The following is a 9,945-nucleotide window of genomic DNA, read 5'->3' as shown; positions in this document are numbered from 1 at the left end:
CTCCCTGATGAGGTTTATATAGATAATGACTCCTGCTTTAGCTAACAGGTCCTGCCCTAGTAAGGGAGTGGGACTTGCTGGCATGATGAGGAAGGCGTGAGAGAAGAGTATATCTCCCCAGTTACAGCTTAGGAGCTGAGAGAACTATCAGGAGACTGCTTGTCCTAGGACACCTTGGACAGTACAGACTTGGAGGACAGCTGTCCAGGACAGGAGAGTAAAATGGAAAAGGCCACACCAGTGTCTGGGAGGAGATTAATGTCCTTGGCCCTCTGTGGTCAGCTTTACCCTGGCCTTGTTGAAGGTGATGACTTGTGCTGGCGCTTGCCCTGGGCACTCTCAGTCCTGTTGTTGGGTCATCTGGTTAGCTACTTCAGGCCCTGGGAACCTTCATCCCCTGGGACAGTGTGCTTTCCAGTGATCCCCTTGGCACAGCAGGCAAGGACGAGGTGGTGGTTCATCTCTCACGGGACAATTTCTTACAAAGTATCCTGTTAGGTCACAGTGGTAACAAGCTCTGCCAGACTGGTGGTTAACCCAAGCCTTTCCCTCATTTGAACCTCTTGGGTTTGCTTGCCTGAGGGCCATGATTAGGGCTGCTGTTTTTCTCTGGTCTCTCCTGTTCATTTCAGCCTGTTCCTTCTGGTCTCTGTTATAAAACACCGAAGTTGCTAGGTTTAGTAATGATTCTAGGCTCTGTTCTGGCCCCAGGGCTCCAAATGTCTGCAGCTGACTGCATAATAAACTTGTCCTTTAGTATTAACTGACCCTTGATGGAGTTTGACGACAGAGTAGCATACTTTCTTAAGGCCTCCCACAATCGCTCAAGGCAGGCTGTTGGGTTTTCTTCCTTTCCCTGAGTTATGGTAGATAATATTGCATAGTTTATGGGCTTCTTCCTAGTTTGCTTTAATCCCTCAAGTATGCAGGTCAAGAGGTGCCTACAACTCCAGTCCCCTTGTTCTGAGTCAGGATCGCAGCAAGGGTCCATGCCAGGGACTGCTTGTCAACCTGTAGGAAATCTGTTCTTTTCTTCTGGTGTTATTTGGTTATATACTTGACTAAGGTACCAGGTGTCCCCAAACTCTTGAGCCGCTGCTAGAGCAGCCACTCTTTCATGGCTGGTTAGGGTTTGACTAAGCAATAACATACTTTTCCAATCTGATTCGAAGGACTGACCCAGGCCCTGCAGAATATATATGTACTTGTCCAGGTCATCTGAAAATTTTCCTGAGTCTGCCTTGATTTGCTTTAAGTCAGAAAGTGAAAAGGGAGTGTGCACCTTAGTCGGACCAAACTCTCCTCCTACTGCCTATAGGGGGCAGAGTCTGGGCATCCTAGTAGCCTGAGATGACTTGGCCGTTTCAGCCTCCCCTGGCTCCTTTTGGGTTATTGGGGCTGAGGAGGCCTAGTCAGCATTGGTGGAGGGAGAAGCCACAGGGAGTCCCAAATGTGGGGGTAGTCCTCAGGAGGGGTTAGTAGGGTATGGGGAACAGGCTTTACATAGCTGAGGATTATTCCTTAGAGGAAAGAAAACTTGCACATAGCAGACATCAAACTCTGGGTTCCTGTGAGGCCGGCATGTCTGCCGGGGACTCTTGGCCAGCAAGAGGCTTCCAACCTGAATAGGGGAGTGTGCGGAAGAAAAGAGAGACAGAAAGTGGGGTCTGGAGGACTGAGTAAGCAATTGCTTAAACAGCAATTTTATTTTGCACATAGTTAGCATATATAACTTTGTCCTATGTCATTTGAAGGAACAGACACCATTATCTCATACATCAAAGGGAACAAAAAGTTCTCAGGATACAAGCTTAGGCAGCAGATAACACAATAGTAAAATCAGATACAATATTGGATACAATTAAGTCATGCAGGTGGGTCTCATTACCGGGGTGAGGAAACCTATAGATAAGAAGTTAATGATCTATACAAGGCACCAGAGAGGCAGTAAACCTATTATCTTTGCAAACAGCAGTCACAAGAACAAGCAAAGGACCCCACAATAGTGGGTAAATAAAGTCATAAATGCAGGAACAGAAAATAGACACAATGTCTTCTCAGACCACATAGGTGTCACATCATGGTCTAGTAAAATTATTTTCATATATCCTTTGATTTCAGTTCAGCTTTCCCATAGCTTGACTGCCTCCAATGGGAAACTGTGTCCGGGCTCAAGCTCACCATATGGCAAGACCCAATTCCGAGGGGCCTTACATGGGAACGTTCCCCACAACTCTCCCTTCTTTATTCTTTAGATGCAACTCAAATATTTTGAGCTGCAACTGTTGGAGGGAGGAGAACACAAGGCAAAAGAGAACTGGTAAAAGGATAATTAAAAGGAGCACACACACTCCTATGCCAATTAGAGACGAAAAAGAAGGGATATGAAACCCATGAGTCCAGGAAGACAAAGTATTCACTATGTCACGAGCAATTGAATTATCTAATGGCAGTTCTTTACGAGAGATGTCAATAGCATGAATCTGATGTTGTAGTCTTATGACGTCCAAAGACAAATTATTATGAGTCCATATGCCTTGTAAATGTGCCTTAATCAGGGGCCACTGCCACTCAGTGTCATTGTAAGGCGTATTTGTCACACATAGGTACTTAAAGTCTACATGACATCGCAGTGTCATGCGGTTTTGCATATTATAAATTTTATCACCCAAAACAGTTACAGTTTCTTCCGAGGCATTTAACTTCGCTTCTAATTTTTTATCCATATCCATTTGAGTGCCCATAGAAACAGAAATATTCTTTGCAAGATGGTTTATGTAAGTTGCTGTTTGGACACCATGAGCAAGGCCTACTGCCGCTGTGGCAGCTCATGCAACAATAGTTACAATAGCTAAAATGCTGGCAATTAAAATTCCTATAAAACGTTTAGGTCTAATCATTAACTCTCTCATTTGATACAGTACTTGAAGTCCTTTTTCATCATACCAATAACCAGCGATATTAACAGGAAGCATAATATAGGGAGGTTGATGTACAATCATAATAACAGGAGTAGGAAATACAGTTGAATCAATACAGTTAGTAAGAACACAGTTGGGACAAGTTATAAAATAATGTCCACTTTTCTCATCTATAGATATATTCCCATATAGAATAGCATAAGGAGAGGCTACACAAGCCTGTTCATAAATGATTTGTAGGTCAAAATAGCCAACATGGCTACGAACATTACAGCTGGAGTTTTTGAAATTCCCTGTGAGTTCATAAGTTGGGCTGCTTCAATGCAAAGACGCTTCATCTGGCCCCAGGTAGGCAAGGGAAGATGTTGGGTGTTCTGTGTCTAGCGACGCTTCCTTTGGCAGCGTCGAAGAGGTGGAGGTGGTGGTGTTAGATGCAGCCGTCTGAAGCTCAGGATCAAGGTTCCAGTTTTTCCCATCTACAGGAGGTCCATGTTTCACCAACCTTTCCGGTACCCACAATGGGCTTTCAGCAGATCTAGGGAAAACACAAACATGTCCTCGTCCCCATATTAGGAGGGGATCAGGTCCATTCCACTTGTTAGTTAAGACATCCTTCCACAGCACCTCAGCTTGTGCTCTGGGACTAGGGTGCCAAAAATGCTCAGCAGCAGAACATCCTTCTGCATCAAAAGTCAAAAAATTTAAAATATATAGAGCATGTCTAAGCCAAGTATGAGGAGTCTTATGTAAATCAGCTCCTGACTCCCCGTGTTTTATTTTTTGTAAAGTTAATTTTAAAGTTGCATGAGCACGTTCTACAATTCCTTGTCCTTGTGGATTGTAGGGTATACCTGTACGATGTTAAATATGAAACTGAAAGCAAAAATGATTAAATCCTTCGCTGATGTAAGCAGGAACATTATCTGTTTTAAGGATTTTAGGAGGGTCTAAAATAGAAAAGACCAATAAGCAATGGGCTATAACATCTTTAACAGCTTCACCTGTATGAGCAGAAGCCACTAAAAAATGAGAAAAAGTATCAATAGTTACATGTATATATTGAAATTTACCAAAAAGTGTAAAATGAGTGACATCCATTTGATATACATGGCCACTCTGTAGTCTTCGAGGATTAACTCCATAATGAAAAGGAACTGGCAAGTGAGGAAGACATGCAGAGCATTGTTTAACAATTTGTCGAGTCTGTTCTCAAGTAATTTTAAACTGTAAACAAAGACTGCGAGCATTTTGATGATGCAAAGCATGAGATGCCTGTGCCTGTTGAAGAGGAGTTAACCCTGGAAAAATAGAATGAGTGAGAAGATCAGCCTGTTGATTTCCTTTACTAAGGGGTCCTGGCAGATTAGAATGAGCTTGAATGTGACATATAAAAAAGGGATGAGAGCACTGTTGAAGAGATTCCTGCAGAGGGATTAAAAGATGAACGATAAAGGAGGAATCAGTTAAGCACAAGGGAGCAGTCTCCAAGTGCTGAACAAATTGAACAATGTATTGGCTATCACAGTAAATGTTAAGAGGGACATTCCAATGAGATAAAACAAATTGGACTGCACGGAGTTCAACTCATTGAGCTGAGGTTTCCTAAGTCTGAAAAGAAAAAGGTTGATTATTAACTGAGCCAGCAGCAATGCCAGATGAAGATCCATCCGTGAAAGCCAGGTGTGCTTGTGTTAAAGGTGTCTTGACACAGATCTGAGGAAAAATAAGCAAATTAAGAGTATAAAATTGTAAACTTTTATCAGCGGGAAGATGACAACTAATGTTTCCTGGAAATCCAGCAAAAACAATTTGCCAAGTTTCTGGGAATTGCCAAAGCCAAGTTTGTTGAGGGCCTGTATAAGGAACAACAATTTCTGGAGGCTCATATCCAAACAGAGTAAGGGCACGAGTCCTGCATTTAGCAACCAAAGCTGCAACTAAATCATAGTAAGTCACTACCTTTCCACGACTAGCAGGGAGGTGTAGCCATTCTAATATCCCCTGCTGCCAGAAAACACCTGTGGGTGTGTACTGTGTACATAGCAGACAGAAGTTCCAGGGTGATTTGTCTTGAATTCTATTTAATTTTTGTTCTGCCAAGGCTTTTTGAACAATCTGGAGTGTTTGCATGGCTTCAGGAGTAAGCTGGCATGGGGAAGCAGTGTTGGAAGGTCCCTTTAAAATATCAAATAAGGGTTTTAAGTCTCTGGTGGTAAGTTTGAGACTAGGTCTGATCCAATTTAAATCACCTAAGAATTTTTGAAAATCATTAACAGTTTTTAATTGAGAGGTATTTAATTTTGGAATTTCATAAGATATTTTTTGTGACTCAGTTATTCATCCTAAATAATGATAAGGAGCAGAAGATTGAATTTTCTCTGGAGCAACCACAAGGCCAGCATTAGTCAAACATTTCTGCAATTGCACAAAAGTGGATTGTAGAAGAACATCAGTCAAAGCAGCAATTAAAATATCATCCATATAGTGAATAAGAAGAATGTCAGGATATTGTTGTCGGACTGGAAGAATAGCCTTTGCAACAAAAGTCTGACAAAGGGTAGGGCTGTTACCATGCCCTGAGGCAACACTACCATTCATATTTATCCCAAGGTTGTTCATAATTAGTAGATGGAATACTAAAAGCAAACCTTTTACAGTCTTGCGGGGCAAGAGGTATGGTTAAAAAAAAAAAAGGTCTTTTAAATCAATAACAATTAATTTCCATTTTTGATGTATTACCACATTGAAAACATTTTTGATTGCTGCACTGATAGCGAGTATTACTCATTTGATTTTTAACATAAGCAGCTACAGATATACCAGCTTGAGCTGTGGCCACAGCCATCCCCTGCTGATAGGCAGACCCTATATCGGCACACAAATGAATGTAATCAGCAAGAGTGCCTTTTTTTTTTTTTTCCCTCCCATGGCCGTATGGCTGCTTGACAGGCTGGATTAGCATTTTCAAACGCCAATTGTTTTACCAACAGTGTACCGGCTTCCCCGTCCTATACCAATTGGCCCACTGCCTGTAATAGGCATGGCACGAAATTTTGATATGGCTCATTGGGACCCTGCTTAATTTTTGCCAACTCCTCAGTCTTAACCCCAGTTGTCGGGAGCTGCCTCCAAGCCTGCAAGGCTAATGTGTTAATCCGCCCATAGGCTATCTCCAGGAGTTGTGCTTGTAAATTAAGATCTTCAAACTGACCTTTGCCAGTAAGCATATTAAAAGAAACTGGAATTTGATGAGTATGAATTCTTTGTGCCTGATCAAAAGCACGATTATCATAATTAGCTCTCCAAAGGAGATAATCACCACCTGAGAGACAAGCTTTTGTAAGGCTGCCCCAATCATGCGGGGGTAAGGCTTCTTTAGCCAAATCTTCTAATAAAGAAATAGTATAAGGGGCAGTAGGGCCATATTGAGCAACAGCCTCTTTTAATTCTTTCAAAGTTTCAGGTGGGATAGGCTGATATTTACGGACTATTTGTCCTTGAGCATTTTGAACTTCTATAACAGGGAAAAGGGAAGGGAACATACTATTTACATTAGCAAATCCTTTCTTATTAGATAATAAAGCATGAGTTAGGGAGTCATTGAAGCAGCATCTGTGGCTCATTAAGTTATGGGCACACTCCCAGTAGAATAGCTTCCCGCACCCATTTCATTTCCTTGTACTACAGGAAAGCACTGCTGATTAGAGATAGTGCACGAGCACAGCGAAAGTAAATCCTGAAACTGACAAGCAAGATCAGGAGGCAAAGTAAAAGTTACCGGGCCAGGTGTCCATTGTGGAGTACTATGGGGAGTCCTGGCTGGATCAACAACAACCTCCGTCAAAGTTTCCAACGGATCAGGCTGGTATTCAGTATGAGAGTCGACTGAGTGTCTCTCTGACTCTTCCTCTTGAGCCACCAGAGGTGGTGCAGCGTACATATGTAGCGCCGCAGGGGAGAGAGCAGCTGTAGAAGTATAAGGAGGTGCAGAAGGGGGAGAAGGGCAAACACAGCCACGGAGTTTAGACCAAACTGAAAGCAAAACATCAGATTGAGGTGACTCTTGGTTATAAAAGCAAAAGTGTTCAATTTATCCCCCAATGACATGCCAAGTAGGTTCATCCAATACACCACCTTCAGGTACCCAAGGACAAATTTCTCTAACTATGTGCAAAAATTCCTCTGTCATTTTTAACTTCACATCATGACCTTGAGACTTTATCATAGACTGTAATAAATGTACAAACAACTTGTGCTCCTTCGACTCGAGCTGCCCCATTTTACTCCAGATGAACCTTATTAATCCTGCAAAAACAATAGAAATTATAGGAAGTATTTACAAGATTACACCAAAACAACCTCAAGTAAAGAATGTGAACTTTCAAACATACTACCGCGGTCTCACTTTGAATTAGTGTTACTGTTGTCCCCTGTATTCAAGTCCCATGTCGTGGTCACCAGATCTGGGTTCCTGTGAGGCCGGCACGTCTGCCGGGGACTCTTGGCCAGCAAGAGAGTTCCAACTTGAATAGGGGAGTGTGCAGAAGAAAAGAGAGACAGAAAGCAGGGTCTGGAGGACTGAGTAAGCAATTGCTTAAACAGCAATTTTATTTTGCACATAGTTAGTATATATATCTTTGTCCTACTTCATTTGCAGGAACAGACACCATTATCTCATACATCAAAGGGAACAAAAAGTCCTCAGGATAAAAGCTTAGGCAGCAGATAACACAATAGTAAAATCAGATACAATATTGGATACAATTAAGTCATGCAGGTGGGTCTCATTATCGGGTCGTACAGGTGGGTCTCATTACCGGGGTGAGGAAACCTATAGATAAGAAGTTAATGATCTATACAAGGCACCAGAGAGGCAGTAAACCTATTATCTTTGCAAACAGCAGTCACAAGAACAAGCAAAGGACCCCACAATAGTGGTTAAACAAAGTCATAAATGCAGGAACAGAAAATAGACACAATGTCTTCTCAGACCACATAGGTGTCACATCATGGTCTAGTAAAACTATTTTCATATATCCTTTGATTTCAGTTCAGCTTTCCCATAGCTCAACTGCCTCCAATGGGAAACTGTGTCCGGGCTCAAGCTCACCATATGGCAAGGCCCAATTCCGAGGGGCCTTACATGGGAACGTTCCCCACAACAAACCATTTACCTCACTTTTACAAAACAGTTCTGATTGTGGAATGGTGCCATAATTTATACTTCCCTTAGGAGGCCAGGTTTTTCCACTCAGCAGGGGATATTGCAGCCGTGCTGTTCAGCAGAGAAAAATGAGCTGCTGCTTCTTCAAAGATTGTGTGTTAAATTGGTCCCAGTTCTCCAGGGTGCATTTTAAAGAAAACTTTATCTTCGGAAGAGTAGCACCCATCTGAAATCAAACACAGGAATGCCCGCATCCCTGGTTATTAATTGCAATTGCTAGTTCTGGGGCATTCCCCAGTTATGGCACCAGTCTGGGGCATTCCCGTTATGGCACCCATAACTGGGTGCCCAAGATGCATGATCATCTTTTGGGGCCTCCCATGTGCTGGGCTTAATTACACTTGCCAGTGTCATGGGTACTCATGCTCACTGTCTACATGCCTTTATTGACCACCATAAAGACATGGACTGCAGGGATGGGTGTTTCATATCAGTGAGTCCCTGAACCAGGCCAGTGAGGCTTGGGTGATGGGTACCAATATTCCCTAGCAAGAGTTCCATTAACATAGGCCTGATTATAAAGCCGCCCTAGGAGTATAAACTTCTAGGGAGGAACCTCTGAGCACACAATTTAAAGAAGGTGGGGCCACGTGGCTGAGGTCAGAAATAATGCCCTCAGGACCCAGGCCTCCTCCCCTACCCCACTTTCCATTATAGGAAAATTCCCTAGGGTTGTGGGGCCTGTAATTAACTATTTGAGCCTAGGACCCGGTTTGACTATGGTCTTCTAGATGTAGAAGTTCTGTCCTAGGGAGAGGCGATCCTAAGCAAGACAAATTGTACATTATTAGATTTTGGCACCATTCAGTTGCGTTTGGAAATTTGTGGGTGACAAAAAAATACAATATTTTACAGCCTCCAGCTTCTGGACTTCCCAAAATGTTTCCCCACTTAAGCCCCAGTTAATCCTGATCCTACCAGGGATTTGAACCAGCAGCCTTGTGGCTGCTAGCCCTGCACGTTAACCACTGCACTAGCAGGCAGCTCCTGTGCTAGTGGACTGCTAGGAAGAAGTCTGCCTTACAGAAATCTGGACCCAGGAGGTGAGGGCCTGAAAGTGAAAACTGTTTGCCGCTGTTAGTTTGAAAGCCAGTTGTGTCCCACACAGTCAGTGCCTGCAGCCTCTGCTGTGCACGTGGCCCAGGGAAAGCATGCCTGCCCCTGCGGGGTGCCCTGGTCCACCATGGCGGACACTGGGACCACAAGCACACGTTGGGCACCTCTCTGCACTGTGGCCTCCCACCCTGGGTATGCTAGAGAGGCTTGCCCTTGTGCTCTAGAGGTGGGCTCGGAGCCTCCTGTATCTTTTAAATTCTGGCAGTTGTGCCATTTAAAAGTGGGCCTTACAGCATGCATGGTGCCCTGCTCCGTGGGCTCAGCTTATGGCCAGGAGACGTGGCTGGTGAGCCCGTGTCAGGTTAGTGTATTGCCCGGGAGAAGCACTCCTGTGGCACGGTGAGGGTGCTGGCAGGGGGTGGGTGGCGCCTTGCCCCTGGGCCGGGCCTGACCAGACCCAGAGAAACAATCGAGAGAGGGAGCAAGGAGGTTTGGAGAAAGCCAGGCACAGTGCCTTTTAAAATCTGGCCAGCCTGTGCTATTTAGAGGCTGGGCAAAGCCTGCAAAGGCAACCGTGAGTGTCTGGCCCAGCCACACCCGCACCCACAGCTGCTGTTCCCGCAGCATGCAGTGCAGCGATTCTCTTTACCAGACTTGAGCTATAGGACAGAGTTTAGCCAGTGAGAGGGGTTTGATTGCACTCACTGCTCCAAAGTAATACAGTCTCTTACTCCATTTCCTCCT

The sequence above is a fragment of the Aotus nancymaae genome, unplaced genomic scaffold (assembly GCF_030222135.1).
Source record: "Aotus nancymaae isolate 86718 unplaced genomic scaffold, 86718_ANA_hifiasm-v0.15.2.pri h1tg000010l, whole genome shotgun sequence".
NCBI classification, from domain to species: domain Eukaryota; kingdom Metazoa; phylum Chordata; class Mammalia; order Primates; family Aotidae; genus Aotus; species Aotus nancymaae.
This window is presented reverse-complemented; position numbering follows the sequence as displayed.